Below are 22,252 nucleotides of genomic sequence, written 5' to 3' on the forward strand. Positions count from 1 at the left end.
ATTAAGGGGGCACCCGGATTTGAACCAGGGACCTCTTGATCTGCAGTCAAATGCTCTACCACTGAGCTATGCCCCCTTGTTGTACTATCTGGAAGTGGATGGACTAGAAACTGCTGCTGTGGATCTCATGAGAACGGCTTCCTCTTTGATAGGCTCTCTATACCACCTGCTGATTTATTAGTCACAGGGTCTGGGACACAGCCTGACTCATGCCCCTGGCTACAAGCTGATGGACACACTCAACACACCTGATGCTTCACTATTCACACCAAAATACATAGCATGACAGCAGGTCCTAGGCCAAGGGTGCCAATTCACTCTCAAGCTTACTCTTGCTTCACTAGTCACAGGGACTGCTATGGAGACCGGCTGCTGGTCCTTTCACACAACCTTTTATGGACGCAGATAAAACCTAAAACTCTTTTTAATTAGTGGTTTTTCTGTGACATACTTTCAAGAAATCTCCAGAAATTGAAATAAGTAACAGAGATTTTTTTTTTGTTCCTTAAAAGGAGAAGTGGGAAGCAAGACTTGAACTGGGGACCTCTTGATCTGCAGTCATATACTTTACTGCTGAGCTATACACATCCTCTTTTCCTGAAATATGCCTTCACACACACCTTATTACTGCGAGCAGCAGGCTGTAGCGTGCAGACGTCACATATAATACCATGGACTCTGACTAGCACTGAGTTATACCTACTCTGGGATTCCAGCTGTGGGACTAGCTTACTCTCTTGTCTACTCACCATGCTGGAAGTGAGAGTGAGTCTTACTCTCTTCTGCAATCACTCTGTGCCCTAAATTTCAGTCTTAGTCTCTCGTCTGCTCACTCTCTGCAGTAAGTGTGCAAAGCTGTCAGTGACTCAGCCAGTCTAAGCCTCCTAGCTCATTTAAAAATCCACTGCCTCAGACATTGACAGAACACAACTCTAGTGAGGAAAGACTTCTTTTGAACAGTGCTTTGGTTAGCAGTACCATACAACTCTCACACAGTCACTATCTCTTCTAATCGATGCAAGTTCACATAGATGTCTTTTAAAATGCAATTTCTGTGTCCCTCACGTGGTAATGTCTTTAACAATGCTATATCTTTGTTTTATGGTAAAACAATTTGATATGGTATACATATTGGACCAGTCTTACTGTACATTCTAGTAACGGTAAGCTGGCGTGATACTAGTGAAACACACTGGAAACAGTACACAGGCCATTCACAGTGTACCAGCATTTGGGTCCAGTTTTGTCTAGCCGACGTTACCTTACATACTAATTACAGTAAATAGGTGTGCTACTGGAGAAAGACACAAGTAACAGCATGCAGGCATTTGTTTCTTACACATATTACTATCAGTAAGCACACATGTTACTGTCCAAACTCAGTTCTAAAACTGCAGAGACTTCTGTTACAGTATAAGGACATTTGTGAAAGCATTACGGGCATACAGTGTCCACACACTCACATCTTTGCTGCTGTACAGGCACACAGTGTTTCTTAAAGCACAACAAATCAGCTGTGCTGTGGTAAATACAGTGGAATTTAGAAACTTGTGATTTGTTTACCTATGTATTTTTTCTTTGCACCTGCAATTTCTGCTATCTGCTCAATTATTAGAAGCAATGCTTGTTAATAAATCCATGCCGTAAAACATTATCTGTGTGCTGCACACTACAGAATGTTATAAGATGTATTAAAGTACACAGTATCATGCTGTGTACACAAATTTCAATTTGTCCCTGTGTGCCAATGTACGAACTCTTGTTTTACTCGAATTGATCCATGGTGCAGTTACTGGGCGTGAGTGTTAAAACTGTTAATTTTCGCACAACAGTCTTAAGGATGCACATAAAACTTTGAGCTATTTTGTGTAAATAGTCGTTTTAGTGTGAAATACTTTCAATAAATCCCCAAGAATTGTAGAAAGTGATATAGAAAGAAATTGAAAGCTTCTTTCATGTGTGAAGGGGGCACCCAGATTGATCCATGGTGCAGTTACTGGGTGTGAGTGTGAAAACTGTTAATTTTCAACAAGAGTCATAAGGATGCACATAAAACTTTGAGCTATTTTGCTTAATTAGTCGTTTTAGTGTGACATACTTTCAAAAAATCCCCAAGAATTGAAAAAAGCGATACAGAAAGAAATTGACAGCTTCTTTAAAGTATTAAGGGGGCACCCGGATTTGAACCAGGGACCTCTTGATCTGCAGTCAAATGCTCTACCACTGAGATATACCCTCTTGTTGTACTTTCTGGAAGTGGATGGACTAGAAACTGCTGCTGTGGATCTCATCAGAACGGCTTCCTCTTTTATAGGCTCTCTATACCACCTGCTGATTTATTAGTCACAGGGTCTGGGACACAGCCTGACTCATGCCCCTGGCTACAAGCTGATGGACACACTCAACACACCTGATGCTTCACTATTCACACCAAAATACATAGCATGACAGCAGGTCCTAGGCTAAGGGTGCCAATTCACTCTCAAGCTTACTCTTGCTTCACTAGTCACAGGGACTGCTATGGAGACCGGCTGCTGGTCCTTTCACACAACCCTCTTACGGACGCAGATAAAACCTAAAACTCTTTTTAATTAGTGGTTTTTCTGTGACATACTTTCAAGAAATCTCCAGAAATTGAAATAAGTAACAGAGAATTTTTTTTTTGTTCCTTAAAAGGAGAAGTGGGAAGCAAGACTTGAACTGGGGACCTCTTGATCTGCAGTCATATACTTTACTGCTGAGCTATACACATCCTCTTTTCCTGAAATATGCCTTCACACACACCTTATTACTGCGAGCAGCAGGCTGTAGCGTGCAGACGTCACATATAATACCATGGACTCTGACTAGCACTGAGTTATACCTACTCTGGGATTCCAGCTGTGGGACTAGCTTACTCTCTTGTCTACTCACCATGCTGGAAGTGAGAGTGAGTCTTACTCTCTTCTGCAATCACTCTGTGCCCTAAATTTCAGTCTTAGTCTCTCGTCTGCTCACTCTCTGCAGTAAGTGTGCAAAGCTGTCAGTGACTCAGCCAGTCTAAGCCTCCTATCTCATTTAAAAATCCACTGCCTCAGACATTGACAGAACACAACTCTAGTGAGGAAAGACTTCTTTTTAACAGTGCTTTGGTTAGCAGTACCATACAACTCTCACACAGTCACTATCTCTTCTAATCGATGCAAGTTCACATAGATGTCTTTTAAAATGCAATTTCTGTGTCCCTCACGTGGTAATGTCTTTAACAATGCTATATCTTTGTTTTATGGTAAAACAATTTGATATGGTATACATATTGGACCAGTCTTACTGTACATTCTAGTAACGGTAAGCTGGCGTGATACTAGTGAAACACACTGGAAACAGTACACAGGCCAGTCACAGTGTACCAGCATTTGGGTCCAGTTTTGTCTAGCCGACGTTACCTTACATACTAATTACAGTAAATAGGTGTGCTACTGGAGAAAGACACAAGTAACAGCATGCAGGCATTTGTTTCTTACACATATTACTATCAGTAAGCACACATGCTACTGTCCAAACTCAGTTCTAAAACTGCAGAGACTTCTGTTACAGTATAAGGACATTTGTGAAAGCATTACGGGCATACAGTGTCCACACACTCACATCTTTGCTGCTGTACAGGCACACAGTGTTTCTTAAAGCACAACAAATCAGCTGTGCTGTGGTAAATACAGTGGAATTTAGAAACTTGTGATTTGTTTACCTATGTATTTTTTCTTTGCACCTGCAATTTCTGCTATATGCTCAATTATTAGAAGCAATGCTTGTTAATAAATCCATGCCGTAAAACATTATCTGTGTGCTGCACACTACAGAATGTTATAAGATGTATTAAAGTACACAGTATCATGCTGTGTACACAAATTTCAATTTGTCCCTGTGTGCCAATGTACGAACTCTTGTTTTACTCGAATTGATCCATGGTGCAGTTACTGGGCGTGAGTGTGAAAACTGTTAATTTTCGCACAACAGTCTTAAGGATGCACATAAAACTTTGAACTATTTTGTTTAAATAGTCGTTTTAGTGTGAAATACTTTCAATAAATCCCCAAGAATTGTAGAAAGTGATATAGAAAGAAATTGAAAGCTTCTTTCATGTGTGAAGGGGGCACCCAGATTGATCCATGGTGCAGTTACTGGGTGTGAGTGTGAAAACTGTTAATTTTCAACAAGAGTCATAAGGATGCACATAAAACTTTGAGCTATTTTGCTTAATTAGTCGTTTTAGTGTGACATACTTTCAAAAAATCCCCAAGAATTGAAAAAAGCGATACAGAAAGAAATTGACAGCTTCTTTAAAGTATTAAGGGGGCACCCGGATTTGAACCAGGGACCTCTTGACCTGCAGTCAAATGCTCTACCACTGAGCTATACCCCCTTGTTGTACTATCTGGAAGTGGATGGACTAGAAACTGCTGCTGTGGATCTCATCAGAACGGCTTCCTCTTTTATAGGCTCTCTATACCACCTGCTGATTTATTAGTCACAGGGTCTGGGACACAGCCTGACTCATGCCCCTGGCTACAAGCTGATGGACACACTCAACACACCTGATGCTTCACTATTCACACCAAAATACATAGCATGACAGCAGGTCCTAGGCCAAGGGTGCCAATTCACTCTCAAGCTTACTCTTGCTTCACTAGTCACAGGGACTGCTATGGAGACCGGCTGCTGGTCCTTTCACACAACCCTCTTACGGACGCAGATAAAACCTAAAACTCTTTTTAATTAGTGTTTTTTCTGTGACATACTTTCAAGAAATCTCCAGAAATTGAAATAAGTAACAGAGAATTTTTTTTTTGTTCCTTAAAAGGAGAAGTGGGAAGCAAGACTTGAACTGGGGACCTCTTGATCTGCAGTCACATACTTTACTGCTGAGCTATACACATCCTCTTTTCCTGAAATATTCCTTCACACACACCTTATTACTGCGAGCAGCAGGCTGTAGAGTGTAGACGTCACATATAATACCATGGACTCTGACTAGCACTGAGTTATACCTACTCTGGGATTCCAGCTGTGGGACTAGCTTACTCTCTTGTCTACTCACCATGCTGGAAGTGAGAGTGAGTCTTACTCTCTTCTGCCATCACTCTGTGCCCTAAATTTCAGTCTTAGTCTCTCGTCTGCTCACTCTCTGCAGTAAGTGTGCAAAGCTGTCAGTGACTCAGCCAGTCTAAGCCTCCTAGCTCATTTAAAAATCCACTGCCTCAGACATTGACAGAACACAACTCTAGTGAGGAAAGACTTCTTTTTAACAGTGCTTTGGTTAGCAGTACCATACAACTCTCACACAGTCACTATCTCTTCTAATCGATGCAAGTTCACATAGATGTCTTTTAAAATGCAATTTCTGTGTCCCTCACGTGGTAATGTCTTTAACAATGCTATATCTTTGTTTTATGGTAAAACAATTTGATATGGTATACATATTGGACCAGTCTTACTGTACATTCTAGTAACGGTAAGCTGGCGTGATAACAGTGAAACACACTGGAAACAGTACACAGGCCAGTCACAGTGTACCAGCATTTGGGTCCAGTTTTGTCTAGCCGACGTTACCTTACATACTAATTACAGTAAATAGGTGTGCTACTGGAGAAAGACACAAGTAACAGCATGCAGGCATTTGTTTCTTACACATATTACTATCAGTAAGCACACATGCTACTGTCCAAACTCAGTTCTAAAACTGCAGAGACTTCTGTTACAGTATAAGGACATTTGTGAAAGCATTACGGGCATACAGTGTCCACACACTCACATCTTTGCTGCTGTACAGGCACACAGTGTTTCTTAAAGCACAACAAATCAGCTGTGCTGTGGTAAATACAGTGGAATTTAGAAACTTGTGATTTGTTTACCTATGTATTTTTTCTTTGCACCTGCAATTTCTGCTATATGCTCAATTATTAGAAGCAATGCTTGTTAATAAATCCATGCCGTAAAACATTATCTGTGTGCTGCACACTACAGAATGTTATAAGATGTATTAAAGTACACAGTATCATGCTGTGTACACAAATTTCAATTTGTCCCTGTGTGCCAATGTACGAACTCTTGTTTTACTCGAATTGATCCATGGTGCAGTTACTGGGCGTGAGTGTGAAAACTGTTAATTTTCGCACAACAGTCTTAAGGATGCACATAGAACTTTGAGCTATTTTGTTTAAATAGTCGTTTTAGTGTGAAATACTTTCAATAAATCCCCAAGAATTGTAGAAAGTGATATAGAAAGAAATTGAAAGCTTCTTTCATGTGTGAAGGGGGCACCCAGATTGATCCATGGTGCAGTTACTGGGTGTGAGTGTGAAAACTGTTAATTTTCAACAAGAGTCATAAGGATGCACATAAAACTTTGAGCTATTTTGCTTAATTAGTCGTTTTAGTGTGACATACTTTCAAAAAATCCCCAAGAATTGAAAAAAGCGATACAGAAAGAAATTGACAGCTTCTTTAAAGTATTAAGGGGGCACCCGGATTTGAACCAGGGACCTCTTGACCTGCAGTCAAATGCTCTACCACTGAGCTATACCCCTTTGTTGTACTATCTGAAAGTGGATGGACTAGAAACTGCTGCTGTGTTAATCTCATCAGAACGGCTTCCTCTTTTATAGGCTCTCTATACCACCTGCTGATTTATTAGTCACAGGGTCTGGGACACAGCCTGACTCATGCCCCTGGCTACAAGCTGATAGACACACTCAACACACCTGATGCTTCACTATTCACACCAAAATACATAGCATGACAGCAGGTCCTAAGCCAAGGGTGCCAATTCACTCTCAAGCTTACTCTTGCTTCACTAGTCACAGGGACTACTATGGAGACCGGCTGCTGGTCCTTTCACACAACCCTCTTACGGACGCAGATAAAACCTAAAACTCTTTTTAATTAGTGGTTTTTCTGTGACATACTTTCAAGAAATCTCCAGAAATTGAAATAAGTAACAGAGAATTTTTTTTTGGTTCCTTAAAAGGAGAAGTGGGAAGCAAGACTTGAACTGGGGACCTCTTGATCTGCAGTCACATACTTTACTGCTGAGCTATACACATCCTCTTTTCCTGAAATATGCCTTCACACACACCTTATTACTGCGAGCAGCAGGCTGTAGAGTGCAGACGTCACATATAATACCATGGACTCTGACTAGCACTGAGTTATACCTACTCTGGGATTCCAGCTGTGGGACTAGCTTACTCTCTTGTCTACTCACCATGCTGGAAGTGAGAGTGAGTCTTACTCTCTTCTGCAATCACTCTGTGCCCTAAATTTCAGTCTTAGTCTCTCGTCTGCTCACTCTCTGCAGTAAGTGTGCAAAGCTGTCAGTGACTCAGCCAGTCTAAGCCTCCTAGCTCATTTAAAAATCCACTGCCTCTGACATTGACAGAACACAACTCTAGTGAGGAAAGACTTCTTTTTAACAGTGCTTTGGTTAGCAGTACCATACAACTCTCACACAGTCACTATCTCTTCTAATCGATGCAAGTTCACATAGATGTCTTTTAAAATGCAATTTATGTGTCCCTCACGTGGTAATGTCTTTAACAATGCTATATCTTTGTTTTATGGTAAAACAATTTGATATGGTATTCATATTGGACCAGTCTTACTGTACATTCTAGTAACGGTAAGCTGGCGTGATACTAGTGAAACACACTGGAAACAGTACACAGGCCAGTCATAGTGTACCAGCATTTGGGTCCAGTTTTGTCTAGCCGACGTTACCTTACATACTAATTACAGTAAATAGGTGTGCTACTGGAGAAAGACACAAGTAACAGCATGCAGGCATTTGTTTCTTACACATATTACTATCAGTAAGCACACTTGCTACTGTCCAAACTCAGTTCTAAAACTGCAGAGACTTCTGTTACAGTATAAGGAAATTTGTGAAAGCATTACGGGCATACAGTGTCCACACACTCACATCTTTGCTGCTGTACAGGCACACAGTGTTTCTTAAAGCACAACAAATCAGCTGTGCTGTAGTGAATACAGTGGAATTTAGAAACTTGTGATTTGTTTACCTATGTATTTTTTCTTTGCACCTGCAATTTCTGCTATATGCTCAATTATTAGAAGCAATGCTTGTTAATAAATCCATGCCGTAAAACATTATCTGTGTGCTGCACACTACAGAATGTAGAAAGATGTATTAAAGTACACAGTATCATGCTGTGTACACAAATTTCAATTTGTCCCTGTGTGCCAAAGTACGAACTCTTGTTTTACTCGAATTGATCCATGGTGCAGTTACTGGGCGTGAGTGTGAAAACTGTTAATTTTCGCACAACAGTCTTAAGGATGCACATAAAACTTTGAGCTATTTTGTTTAAATAGTCGTTTTAGTGTGAAATACTTTCAATAAATCCCCAAGAATTGTAGAAAGTGATATAGAAAGAAATTGAAAGCTTCTTTCATGAGTGAAGGGGGCACCCAGATTGATCCATGGTGCAGTTACTGGGTGTGAGTGTGAAAACTGTTAATTTTCAAAAAGAGTCATAAGGATGCACATAAAACTTTGAGCTATTTTGCTTAATTAGTCGTTTTAGTGTGACATACTTTCAAAAAATCCCCAAGAATTGAAAAAAGCGATACAGAAAGAAACTGACAGCTTCTTTAAAGTATTAAGGGGGCACCCGGATTTGAACCAGAGACCTCTTGACCTGCAGTCAAATGCTCTACCACTGAGCTATACCCCCTTATTGTACTATCTGGAAGTGGATGGACTAGAAACTGCTGCTGTGGATCTCATCAGAACGGCTTCCTCTTTTATAGGCTCTCTATACCACCTGCTGATTTATTAGTCACAGGGTCTGGGACACAGCCTGACTCATGCCCCTGGCTACAAGCTGATGGACACACTCAACACACCTGCTGCTTCACTATTCACACCAAAATACATAGCATGACAGCAGGTCCTAGGCCAAGGGTGCCAATTCACTCTCAAGCTTACTCTTGCTTCACTAGTCACAGGGACTGCTATGGAGACCGGCTGCTGGTCCTTTCACACAACCCTCTTACGGACACAGATAAAACCTAAAACTCTTTTTAATTAGTGGTTTTTCTGTGACATACTTTCAAGAAATCTCCAGAAATTGAAATAAGTAACAGAGAATTTTTTTTTTGTTCCTTAAAAGGAGAAGTGGGAAGCAAGACTTGAACTGGGGACCTCTTGATCTGCAGTCACATACTTTACTGCTGAGCTATACACATCCTCTTTTCCTGAAATATGCCTTCACACACACCTTATTACTGCGAGCAGCAGGCTGTAGAGTGCAGACGTCACATATAATACCATGGACTCTGACTAGCACTGAGTTATACCTACTCTGGGATTCCAGCTGTGGGACTAGCTTACTCTCTTGTCTACTCACCATGCTGGAAGTGAGAGTGAGTCTTACTCTCTTCTGCAATCACTCTGTGCCCTAAATTTCAGTCTTAGTCTCTCGTCTGCTCACTCTCTGCAGTAAGTGTGCAAAGCTGTCAGTGACTCAGCCAGTCTAAGCCTCCTAGCTCATTTAAAAATCCACTGCCTCAGACATTGACAGAACACAACTCTAGTGAGGAAAGACTTCTTTTTAACAGTGCTTTGGTTAGCAGTACCATACAACTCTCACACAGTCACTATCTCTTCTAATCGATGCAAGTTCACATAGATGTCTTTTAAAATGCAATTTCTGTGTCCCTCATGTGGTAATGTCTTTAACAATGCTATATCTTTGTTTTATGGTAAAACAATTTGATATGGTATACATATTGGACCAGTCTTACTGTACATTCTAGTAACGGTAAGCTGGCGTGATACTAGTGAAACACACTGGAAACAGTACACAGGCCAGTCACAGTGTACCAGCATTTGGGTCCAGTTTTGTCTAGCCGACGTTACCTTACATACTAATTACAGTAAATAGGTGTGCTACTGGAGAAAGACACAAGTAACAGCATGCAGGCATTTGTTTCTTACACATATTACTATCAGTAAGCACACATGCTACTGTCCAAACTCAGTTCTAAAACTGCAGAGACTTCTGTTACAGTATAAGGACATTTGTGAAAGCATTACGGGCATACAGTGTCCACACACTCACATCTTTGCTGCTGTACAGGCACACAGTGTTTCTTAAAGCACAACAAATCAGCTGTGCTGTGGTAAATACAGTGGAATTTAGAAACTTGTGATTTGTTTACCTATGTATTTTTTCTTTGCACCTGCAATTTCTGCTATATGCTCAATTATTAGAAGCAATGCTTGTTAATAAATCCATGCCGTAAAACATTATCTGTGTGCTGCACACTACAGAATGTAGAAAGATGTATTAAAGTACACAGTATCATGCTGTGTACACAAATTTCAATTTGTCCCTGTGTGCCAATGTACGAACTCTTGTTTTACTCGAATTGATCCATGGTGCAGTTACTGGGCGTGAGTGTGAAAACTGTTAATTTTCGCACAACAGTCTTAAGGATGCACATAAAACTTTGAGCTATTTTGTTTAAATAGTCGTTTTAGTGTGAAATACTTTCAATAAATCCCCAAGAATTGTAGAAAGTGATATAGAAAGAAATTGAAAGCTTCTTTCATGTGTGAAGGGGGCACCCAGATTGATCCATGGTGCAGTTACTGGGTGTGAGTGTGAAAACTGTTAATTTTCAACAAGAGTCATAAGGATGCACATAAAACTTTGAGCTATTTTGCTTAATTAGTCGTTTTAGTGTGACATACTTTCAAAAAATCCCCAAGAATTGAAAAAAGCGATACAGAAAGAAATTGACAGCTTCTTTAAAGTATTAAGGGGGCACCCGGATTTGAATCAGGGACCTCTTGATCTGCAGTCAAATGCTCTACCACTGAGCTATACCCTCTTGTTGTACTATCTGGAAGTGGATGGACTAGAAACTGCTGCTGTGGATCTCATCAGAACAGCTTCCTCTTTTATAGGCTCTCTATACCACCTGCTGATTTATTAGTCACAGGGTCTGGGACACAGCCTGACTCATGCCCCTGGCTACAAGCTGATGGACACACTCAACACACCTGCTGCTTCACTATTCACACCAAAATACATAGCATGACAGCAGGTCCTAGGCCAAGGGTGCCAATTCACTCTCAAGCTTACTCTTGCTTCACTAGTCACAGGGACTGCTATGGAGACCGGCTGCTGGTCCTTTCACACAACCCTCTTACGGACACAGATAAAACCTAAAACTCTTTTTAATTAGTGGTTTTTCTGTGACATACTTTCAAGAAATCTCCAGAAATTGAAATAAGTAACAGAGAAATTTTTTTTTGTTCCTTAAAAGGAGAAGTGGGAAGCAAGACTTGAACTGGGGACCTCTTGATCTGCAGTCACATACTTTACTGCTGAGCTATACACATCCTCTTTTCCTGAAGTATGCCTTCACACACACCTTATTACTGCGAGCAGCAGGCTGTAGAGTGCAGACGTCACATATAATACCATGGACTCTGACTAGCACTGAGTTATACCTACTCTGGGATTCCAGCTGTGGGACTAGCTTACTCTCTTGTCTACTCACCATGCTGGAAGTGAGAGTGAGTCTTACTCTCTTCTGCAATCACTCTGTGCCCTAAATTTCAGTCTTAGTCTCTCGTCTGCTCACTCTCTGCAGTAAGTGTGCAAAGCTGTCAGTGACTCAGCCAGTCTAAGCCTCCTAGCTCATTTAAAAATCCACTGCCTCAGACATTGACAGAACACAACTCTAGTGAGGAAAGACTTCTTTTTAACAGTGCTTTGGTTAGCAGTACCATACAACTCTCACACAGTCACTATCTCTTCTAATCGATGCAAGTTCACATAGATGTCTTTTAAAATGCAATTTCTGTGTCCCTCACGTGGTAATGTCTTTAACAATGCTATATCTTTGTTTTATGGTAAAACAATTTGATATGGTATACATATTGGACCAGTCTTACTGTACATTCTAGTAACGGTAAGCTGGCGTGATACTAGTGAAACACACTGGAAACAGTACACAGGCCAGTCACAGTGTACCAGCATTTGGGTCCAGTTTTGTCTAGCCGACGTTACCTTACATACTAATTACAGTAAATAGGTGTGCTACTGGAGAAAGACACAAGTAACAGCATGCAGGCATTTGTTTCTTACACATATTACTATCAGTAAGCACACATGCTACTGTCCAAACTCAGTTCTAAAACTGCAGAGACTTCTGTTACAGTATAAGGACATTTGTGAAAGCATTACGGGCATACAGTGTCCACACACTCACATCTTTGCTGCTGTACAGGCACACAGTGTTTCTTAAAGCACAACAAATCAGCTGTGCTGTGGTAAATACAGTGGAATTTAGAAACTTGTGATTTGTTTACCTATGTATTTTTTCTTTGCACCTGCAATTTCTGCTATATGCTCAATTATTAGAAGCAATGCTTGTTAATAAATCCATGCCGTAAAACATTATCTGTGTGCTGCACACTACAGAATGTAGAAAGATGTATTAAAGTACACAGTATCATGCTGTGTACACAAATTTCAATTTGTCCCTGTGTGCCAATGTACGAACTCTTGTTTTACTCGAATTGATCCATGGTGCAGTTACTGGGCGTGAGTGTGAAAACTGTTAATTTTCGCACAACAGTCTTAAGGATGCACATAAAACTTTGAGCTATTTTGTTTAAATAGTCGTTTTAGTGTGAAATACTTTCAATAAATCCCCAAGAATTGTAGAAAGTGATATAGAAAGAAATTGAAAGCTTCTTTCATGTGTGAAGGGGGCACCCAGATTGATCCATGGTGCAGTTACTGGGTGTGAGTGTGAAAACTGTTAATTTTCAACAAGAGTCATAAGGATGCACATAAAACTTTGAGCTATTTTGCTTAATTAGTCGTTTTAGTGTGACATACTTTCAAAAAATCCCCAAGAATTGAAAAAAGCGATACAGAAAGAAATTGACAGCTTCTTTAAAGTATTAAGGGGGCACCCGGATTTGAACCAGGGACCTCTTGATCTGCAGTCAAATGCTCTACCACTGAGCTATACCCCCTTGTTGTACTATCTGGAAGTGGATGGACTAGAAACCGCTGCTGTGGATCTCATCAGAACGGCTTCCTCTTTTATAGGCTCTCTATACCACCTGCTGATTTATTAGTCACAGGGTCTGGGACACAGCCTGACTCATGCCCCTGGCTACAAGCTGATGGACACACTCAACACACCTGATGCTTCACTATTCACACCAAAATACATAGCATGACAGCAGGTCCTAGGCCAAGGGTGCCAATTCACTCTCAAGCTTACTCTTGCTTCACTAGTCACAGGGACTGCTATGGAGACTGGCTGCTGGTCCTTTCACACAACCCTCTTACGGACGCAGATAAAACCTAAAACTCTTTTTAATTAGTGGTTTTTCTGTGACATACTTTCAAGAAATCTCCAGAAATTGAAATAAGTAACAGAGAATTTTTTTTTTGTTCCTTAAAAGGAGAAGTGGGAAGCAAGACTTGAACTGGGGATCTCTTGATCTGCAGTCACATACTTTACTGCTGAGCTATACACATCCTCTTTTCCTGAAATATGCCTTCACACACACCTTATTACTGCGAGCAGCAGGCTGTAGAGTGCAGACGTCACATATAATACCATGGACTCTGACTAGCACTGAGTTATACCTACTCTGGGATTCCAGCTGTGGGACTAGCTTACTCTCTTGTCTACTCACCATGCTGGAAGTGAGAGTGAGTCTTACTCTCTTCTGCAATCACTCTGTGCCCTAAATTTCAGTCTTAGTCTCTCGTCTGCTCACTCTCTGCAGTAAGTGTGCAAAGCTGTCAGTGACTCAGCCAGTCTAAGCCTCCTAGCTCATTTAAAAATCCACTGCCTCAGACATTGACAGAACACAACTCTAGTGAGGAAAGACTTCTTTTTAACAGTGCTTTGGTTAGCAGTACCATACAACTCTCACACAGTCACTATCTCTTCTAATCGATGCAAGTTCACATAGATGTCTTTTAAAATGCAATTTCTGTGTCCCTCACGTGGTAATGTCTTTAACAATGCTATATCTTTGTTTTATGGTAAAACAATTTGATATGGTATACATATTGGACCAGTCTTACTGTACATTCTAGTAACGGTAAGCTGGCGTGATACTAGTGAAACACACTGGAAACAGTACACAGGCCAGTCACAGTGTACCAGCATTTGGGTCCAGTTTTGTCTAGCCGACGTTACCTTACATACTAATTACAGTAAATAGGTGTGCTACTGGAGAAAGACACAAGTAACAGCATGCAGGCATTTGTTTCTTACACATATTACTATCAGTAAGCACACATGCTACTGTCCAAACTCAGTTCTAAAACTGCAGAGACTTCTGTTACAGTATAAGGACATTTGTGAAAGCATTACGGGCATACAGTGTCCACACACTCACATCTTTGCTGCTGTACAGGCACACAGTGTTTCTTAAAGCACAACAAATCAGCTGTGCTGTGGTAAATACAGTGGAATTTAGAAACTTGTGATTTGTTTACCTATGTATTTTTTCTTTGCACCTGCAATTTCTGCTATATGCTCAATTATTAGAAGCAATGCTTGTTAATAAATCCATGCCGTAAAACATTATCTGTGTGCTGCACACTACAGAATGTAGAAAGATGTATTAAAGTACACAGTATCATGCTGTCTACACAAATTTCAATTTGTCCCTGTGTGCCAATGTACGAACTCTTGTTTTACTCGAATTGATCCATGGTGCAGTTACTGGGCGTGAGTGTGAAAACTGTTAATTTTCGCACAACAGTCTTAAGGATGCACATAAAACTTTGAGCTATTTTGTTTAAATAGTCGTTTTAGTGTGAAATACTTTCAATAAATCCCCAAGAATTGTAGAAAGTGATATAGAAAGAAATTGAAAGCTTCTTTCATGTGTGAAGGGGGCACCCAGATTGATCCATGGTGCAGTTACTGGGTGTGAGTGTGAAAACTGTTAATTTTCAACAAAAGTCATAAGGATGCACATAAAACTTTGAGCTATTTTGCTTAATTAGTCGTTTTAGTGTGACATACTTTCAAAAAATCCCCAAGAATTGAAAAAAGCGATACATAAAGAAATTGACAGCTTCTTTAAAGTATTAAGGGGGCACCCGGATTTGAACCAGGGACCTCTTGATCTGCAGTCAAATGCTCTACCACTGAGCTATACCCCCTTGTTGTACTATCTGGAAGTGGATGGACTAGAAACTGCTGCTGTGGATCTCATCAGAACGGCTTCCTCTTTTATAGGCTCTCTATACCACCTGCTGATTTATTAGTCACAGGGTCTGGGACACAGCCTGACTCATGCCCCTGGCTACAAGCTGATGGACACACTCAACACACCTGCTGCTTCACTATTCACACCAAAATACATAGCATGACAGCAGGTCCTAGGCCAAGGGTGCCAATTCACTCTCAAGCTTACTCTTGCTTCACTAGTCACAGGGACTGCTATGGAGACCGGCTGCTGGTCCTTTCACACAACCCTCTTACGGACACAGATAAAACCTAAAACTCTTTTTAATTAGTGGTTTTTCTGTGACATACTTTCAAGAAATCTCCAGAAATTGAAATAAGTAACAGAGAATTTTTTTTTTGTTCCTTAAAAGGAGAAGTGGGAAGCAAGACTTGAACTGGGGACCTCTTGATCTGCAGTCACATACTTTACTGCTGAGCTATACACATCCTCTTTTCCTGAAATATGCCTTCACACACACCTTATTACTGCGAGCAGCAGGCTGTAGAGTGCAGACGTCACATATAATACCATGGACTCTGACTAGCACTGAGTTATACCTACTCTGGGATTCCAGCTGTGGGACTAGCTTACTCTCTTGTCTACTCACCATGCTGGAAGTGAGAGTGAGTCTTACTCTCTTCTGCAATCACTCTGTGCCCTAAAGTTCAGTCTTAGTCTCTCGTCTGCTCACTCTCTGCAGTAAGTGTGCAAAGCTGTCAGTGACTCAGCCAGTCTAAGCCTCCTAGCTCATTTAAAAATCCACTGCCTCAGACATTGACAGAACACAACTCTAGTGAGGAAAGACTTCTTTTTAACAGTGCTTTGGTTAGCAGTACCATACAACTCTCACACAGTCACTATCTCTTCTAATCGATGCAAGTTCACATAGATGTCTTTTAAAATGCAATTTCTGTGTCCCTCATGTGGTAATGTCTTTAACAATGCTATATCTTTGTTTTATGGTAAAACAATTTGATATGGTATACATATTGGACCAGTCTTACTGTACATTCTAGTAACGGTAAGCTGGCGTGATACTAGTGAAACACACTGGAAACAGTACACAGGCCAGTCACAGTGTACCAGCATTTGGGTCCAGTTTTGTCTAGCCGACGTTACCTTACATACTAATTACAGTAAATAGGTGTGCTACTGGAGAAAGACACAAGTAACAGCATGCAGGCATTTGTTTCTTACACATATTACTATCAGTAAGCACACATGCTACTGTCCAAACTCAGTTCTAAAACTGCAGAGACTTCTGTTACAGTATAAGGACATTTGTGAAAGCATTACGGGCATACAGTGTCCACACACTCACATCTTTGCTGCTGTACAGGCACACAGTGTTTCTTAAAGCACAACAAATCAGCTGTGCTGTGGTAAATACAGTGGAATTTAGAAACTTGTGATTTGTTTACCTATGTATTTTTTCTTTGCACCTGCAATTTCTGCTATATGCTCAATTATTAGAAGCAATGCTTGTTAATAAATCCATGCCGTAAAACATTATCTGTGTGCTGCACACTACAGAATGTAGAAAGATGTATTAAAGTACACAGTATCATGCTGTGTACACAAATTTCAATTTGTCCCTGTGTGCCAATGTACGAACTCTTGTTTTACTCAAATTGATCCATGGTGCAGTTACTGGGCGTGAGTGTGAAAACTGTTAATTTTCGCACAACAGTCTTAAGGATGCACATAAAACTTTGAGCTATTTTGTTTAAATAGTCGTTTTAGTGTGAAATACTTTCAATAAATCCCCAAGAATTGTAGAAAGTGATATAGAAAGAAATTGAAAGCTTCTTTCATGTGTGAAGGGGGCACCCAGATTGATCCATGGTGCAGTTACTGGGTGTGAGTGTGAAAACTGTTAATTTTCAACAAGAGTCATAAGGATGCACATAAAACTTTGAGCTATTTTGCTTAATTAGTCGTTTTAGTGTGACATACTTTCAAAAAATCCCCAAGAATTGAAAAAAGCGATACAGAAAGAAATTGACAGCTTCTTTAAAGTATTAAGGGGGCACCCGGATTTGAACCAGGGACCTCTTGATCTGCAGTCAAATGCTCTACCACTGAGCTATACCCCCTTGTTGTACTATCTAGAAGTGGATGGACTAGAAACCGCTGCTGTGGATCTCATCAGAACGGCTTCCTCTTTTATAGGCTCTCTATACCACCTGCTGATTTATTAGTCACAGGGTCTGGGACACAGCCTGACTCATGCCCCTGGCTACAAGCTGATGGACACACTCAACACACCTGATGCTTCACTATTCACACCAAAATACATAGCATGACAGCAGGTCCTAGGCCAAGGGTGCCAATTCACTCTCAAGCTTACTCTTGCTTCACTAGTCACAGGGACTGCTATGGAGACTGGCTGCTGGTCCTTTCACACAACCCTCTTACGGACGCAGATAAAACCTAAAACTCTTTTTAATTAGTGGTTTTTCTGTGACATACTTTCAAGAAATCTCCAGAAATTGAAATAAGTAACAGAGAAATTTTTTTTTGTTCCTTAAAATGAGAAGTGGGAAGCAAGACTTGAACTGGGGATCTCTTGATCTGCAGTCACATACTTTACTGCTGAGCTATACACATCCTCTTTTCCTGAAATATGCCTTCACACACACCTTATTACTGCGAGCAGCAGGCTGTAGAGTGCAGACGTCACATATAATACCATGGACTCTGACTAGCACTGAGTTATACCTACTCTGGGATTCCAGCTGTGGGACTAGCTTACTCTCTTGTCTACTCACCATGCTGGAAGTGAGAGTGAGTCTTACTCTCTTCTGCAATCACTCTGTGCCCTAAATTTCAGTCTTAGTCTCTCGTCTGCTCACTCTCTGCAGTAAGTGTGCAAAGCTGTCAGTGACTCAGCCAGTCTAAGCCTCCTAGCTCATTTAAAAATCCACTGCCTCAGACATTGACAGAACACAACTCTAGTGAGGAACGACTTCTTTTTAACAGTGCTTTGGTTAGCAGTACCATACAACTCTCACACAGTCACTATCTCTTCTAATCGATGCAAGTTCACATAGATGTCTTTTAAAATGCAATTTCTGTGTCCCTCACGTGGTAATGTCTTTAACAATGCTATATCTTTGTTTTATGGTAAAACAATTTGATATGGTATACATATTGGACCAGTCTTACTGTACATTCTAGTAACGGTAAGCTGGCGTGATACTAGTGAAACACACTGGAAACAGTACACAGGCCAGTCACAGTGTACCAGCATTTGGGTCCAGTTTTGTCTAGCCGACGTTACCTTACATACTAATTACAGTAAATAGGTGTGCTACTGGAGAAAGACACAAGTAACAGCATGCAGGCATTTGTTTCTTACACATATTACTATCAGTAAGCACACATGCTACTGTCCAAACTCAGTTCTAAAACTGCAGAGACTTCTGTTACAGTATAAGGACATTTGTGAAAGCATTACGGGCATACAGTGTCCACACACTCACATCTTTGCTGCTGTACAGGCACACAGTGTTTCTTAAAGCACAACAAATCAGCTGTGCTGTGGTAAATACAGTGGAATTTAGAAACTTGTGATTTGTTTACCTATGTATTTTTTCTTTGCACCTGCAATTTCTGCTATATGCTCAATTATTAGAAGCAATGCTTGTTAATAAATCCATGCCGTAAAACATTATCTGTGTGCTGCACACTACAGAATGTAGAAAGATGTATTAAAGTACACAGTATCATGCTGTGTACACAAATTTCAATTTGTCCCTGTGTGCCAATGTACGAACTCTTGTTTTACTCGAATTGATCCATGGTGCAGTTACTGGGCGTGAGTGTGAAAACTGTTAATTTTCGCACAACAGTCTTAAGGATGCACATAAAACTTTGAGCTATTTTGTTTAAATAGTCGTTTTAGTGTGAAATACTTTCAATAAATCCCCAAGAATTGTAGAAAGTGATATAGAAAGAAATTGAAAGCTTCTTTCATGTGTGAAGGGGGCACCCAGATTGATCCATGGTGCAGTTACTGGGTGTGAGTGTGAAAACTGTTAATTTTCAACAAGAGTCATAAGGATGCACATAAAACTTTGAGCTATTTTGCTTAATTAGTCGTTTTAGTGTGACATACTTTCAAAAAATCCCCAAGAATTGAAAAAAGCGATACAGAAAGAAATTGACAGCTTTTTTAAAGTATTAAGGGGGCACCCGGATTTGAACCAGGGACCTCTTGATCTGCAGTCAAATGCTCTACCACTGAGCTATACCCCCTTGTTGTATTATCTGGCAGTGGATGGACTAGAAACTGCTGCTGTGGATCTCATCAGAACGGCTTCCTCTTTTATAGGCTCTCTATACCACCTGCTGATTTATTAGTCACAGGGTCTGGGACACAGCCTGACTCATGCCCCTGGCTACAAGCTGATGGACACACTCAACACACCTGATGCTTCACTATTCACACCAAAATACATAGCATGACAGCAGGTCCTAGGCCAAGGGTGCCAATTCACTCTCAAGCTTACTCTTGCTTCACTAGTCACAGGGACTGCTATGGAGACTGGCTGCTGGTCCTTTCACACAACCCTCTTACGGACGCAGATAAAACCTAAAACTCTTTTTAATTAGTGGTTTTTCTGTGACATACTTTCAAGAAATCTCCAGAAATTGAAATAAGTAACAGAGAAATTTTTTTTTGTTCCTTAAAAGGAGAAGTGGGAAGCAAGACTTGAACTGGGGACCTCTTGATCTGCAGTCACATACTTTACTGCTGAGCTATACACATCCTCTTTTCCTGAAATATGCCTTCACACACACCTTATTACTGCGAGCAGCAGGCTGTAGAGTGCAGACGTCACATATAATACCATGGACTCTGACTAGCACTGAGTTATACCTACTCTGGGATTCCAGCTGTGGGACTAGCTTACTCTCTTGTCTACTCACCATGCTGGAAGTGAGAGTGAGTCTTACTCTCTTCTGCAATCACTCTGTGCCCTAAATTTCAGTCTTAGTCTCTCGTCTGCTCACTCTCTGCAGTAAGTGTGCAAAGCTGTCAGTGACTCAGCCAGTCTAAGCCTCCTAGCTCATTTAAAAATCCACTGCCTCAGACATTGACAGAACACAACTCTAGTGAGGAAAGACTTCTTTTTAACAGTGCTTTGGTTAGCAGTACCATACAACTCTCACACAGTCACTATCTCTTCTAATCGATGCAAGTTCACATAGATGTCTTTTAAAATGCAATTTCTGTGTCCCTCACGTGGTAATGTCTTTAACAATGCTATATCTTTGTTTTATGGTAAAACAATTTGATATGGTATACATATTGGACCAGTCTTACTGTACATTCTAGTAACGGTAAGCTGGCGTGATACTAGTGAAACACACTGGAAACAGTACACAGGCCATTCACAGTGTACCAGCATTTGGGTCCAGTTTTGTCTAGCCGACGTTACCTTACATACTAATTACAGTAAATAGGTGTGCTACTGGAGAAAGACACAAGTAACAGCATGCAGGCATTTGTTTCTTACACATATTACTATCAGTAAGCACACATGCTACTGTCCAAACTCAGTTCTAAAACTGCAGAGACTTCTGTTACAGTATAAGGACATTTGTGAAAGCATTACGGGCATACAGTGTCCACACACTCACATCTTTGCTGCTGTACAGGCACACAGTGTTTCTTAAAGCACAACAAATCAGCTGTGCTGTGGTAAATACAGTGGAATTTAGAAACTTGTGATTTGTTTACCTATGTATTTTTTCTTTGCACCTGCAATTTCTGCTATATGCTCAATTATTAGAAGCAATGCTTGTTAATAAATCCATGCCGTAAAACATTATCTGTGTGCTGCACACTACAGAATGTTATAAGATGTATTAAAGTACACAGTATCATGCTGTGTACACAAATTTCAATTTGTCCCTGTGTGCCAATGTACGAACTCTTGTTTTACTCGAATTGATCCATGGTGCAGTTACTGGGCGTGAGTGTGAAAACTGTTAATTTTCGCACAACAGTCTTAAGGATGCACATAAAACTTTGAGCTATTTTGTTTAAATAGTCGTTTTAGTGTGAAATACTTTCAATAAATCCCCAAGAATTGTAGAAAGTGATATAGAAAGAAATTGAAAGCTTCTTTCATGTGTGAAGGGGGCACCCAGATTGATCCATGGTGCAGTTACTGGGTGTGAGTGTGAAAACTGTTAATTTTCAACAAGAGTCATAAGGATGCACATAAAACTTTGAGCTATTTTGCTTAATTAGTCGTTTTAGTGTGACATACTTTCAAAAAATCCCCAAGAATTGAAAAAAGCGATACATAAAGAAATTGACAGCTTCTTTAAAGTATTAAGGGGGCACCCGGATTTGAACTAGGGACCTCTTGATCTGCAGTCAAATGCTCTACCACTGAGCTATACCCCCTTGTTGTACTATCTGGAAGTGGATGGACTAGAAACTGCTGCTGTGGATCTCATCAGAACGGCTTCCTCTTTTATAGGCTCTCTATACCACCTGCTGATTTATTAGTCACAGGGTCTGGGACACAGCCTGACTCATGCCCCTGGCTACAAGCTGATGGACACACTCAACACACCTGCTGCTTCACTATTCACACCAAAATACATAGCATGACAGCAGGTCCTAGGCCAAGGGTGCCAATTCACTCTCAAGCTTACTCTTGCTTCACTAGTCACAGGGACTGCTATGGAGACCGGCTGCTGGTCCTTTCACACAACCCTCTTACGGACACAGATAAAACCTAAAACTCTTTTTAATTAGTGGTTTTTCTGTGACATACTTTCAAGAAATCTCCAGAAATTGAAATAAGTAACAGAGAATTTTTTTTTTGTTCCTTAAAAGGAGAAGTGGGAAGCAAGACTTGAACTGGGGACCTCTTGATCTGCAGTCACATACTTTACTGCTGAGCTATACACATCCTCTTTTCCTGAAATATGCCT

At 40.6% G+C, this 22,252-nt stretch overlaps 11 non-coding genes across 11 annotated transcripts; all 11 read right to left on the bottom strand.

The window, feature by feature from the left end:
• Nucleotides 1-4: 4 nt before the first annotated feature.
• TRNAC-GCA (transfer RNA cysteine (anticodon GCA)) lies at nt 5-76 on the bottom strand. The gene has a single exon. It is a non-coding gene; the product is annotated as a tRNA-Cys (tRNA).
• A 2,090-nt stretch (nt 77-2,166) lies between these two features.
• TRNAC-GCA (transfer RNA cysteine (anticodon GCA)) lies at nt 2,167-2,238 on the bottom strand. The gene has a single exon. It is a non-coding gene; the product is annotated as a tRNA-Cys (tRNA).
• A 2,092-nt stretch (nt 2,239-4,330) lies between these two features.
• TRNAC-GCA (transfer RNA cysteine (anticodon GCA)) lies at nt 4,331-4,402 on the bottom strand. Its single transcript has one exon. It is a non-coding gene; the product is annotated as a tRNA-Cys (tRNA).
• A 2,092-nt stretch (nt 4,403-6,494) lies between these two features.
• On the bottom strand, nt 6,495-6,566 carry TRNAC-GCA (transfer RNA cysteine (anticodon GCA)). The gene has a single exon. It is a non-coding gene; the product is annotated as a tRNA-Cys (tRNA).
• Nucleotides 6,567-8,660: 2,094 nt separating this feature from the next.
• Nucleotides 8,661-8,732, bottom strand: TRNAC-GCA (transfer RNA cysteine (anticodon GCA)). Its single transcript has one exon. It is a non-coding gene; the product is annotated as a tRNA-Cys (tRNA).
• Nucleotides 8,733-10,824: 2,092 nt separating this feature from the next.
• On the bottom strand, nt 10,825-10,896 carry TRNAC-GCA (transfer RNA cysteine (anticodon GCA)). Its single transcript has one exon. It is a non-coding gene; the product is annotated as a tRNA-Cys (tRNA).
• A 2,092-nt stretch (nt 10,897-12,988) lies between these two features.
• Nucleotides 12,989-13,060, bottom strand: TRNAC-GCA (transfer RNA cysteine (anticodon GCA)). Its single transcript has one exon. It is a non-coding gene; the product is annotated as a tRNA-Cys (tRNA).
• A 2,092-nt stretch (nt 13,061-15,152) lies between these two features.
• TRNAC-GCA (transfer RNA cysteine (anticodon GCA)) lies at nt 15,153-15,224 on the bottom strand. The gene has a single exon. It is a non-coding gene; the product is annotated as a tRNA-Cys (tRNA).
• A 2,092-nt stretch (nt 15,225-17,316) lies between these two features.
• TRNAC-GCA (transfer RNA cysteine (anticodon GCA)) lies at nt 17,317-17,388 on the bottom strand. The gene has a single exon. It is a non-coding gene; the product is annotated as a tRNA-Cys (tRNA).
• Nucleotides 17,389-19,480: 2,092 nt separating this feature from the next.
• On the bottom strand, nt 19,481-19,552 carry TRNAC-GCA (transfer RNA cysteine (anticodon GCA)). The gene has a single exon. It is a non-coding gene; the product is annotated as a tRNA-Cys (tRNA).
• Nucleotides 19,553-21,644: 2,092 nt separating this feature from the next.
• TRNAC-GCA (transfer RNA cysteine (anticodon GCA)) lies at nt 21,645-21,716 on the bottom strand. The gene has a single exon. It is a non-coding gene; the product is annotated as a tRNA-Cys (tRNA).
• Between the last annotated feature and the right edge of the window lie 536 nt (nt 21,717-22,252).

This window comes from Pleurodeles waltl, chromosome 4_1 (genome assembly GCF_031143425.1).
Source record: "Pleurodeles waltl isolate 20211129_DDA chromosome 4_1, aPleWal1.hap1.20221129, whole genome shotgun sequence".
NCBI classification, from domain to species: domain Eukaryota; kingdom Metazoa; phylum Chordata; class Amphibia; order Caudata; family Salamandridae; genus Pleurodeles; species Pleurodeles waltl.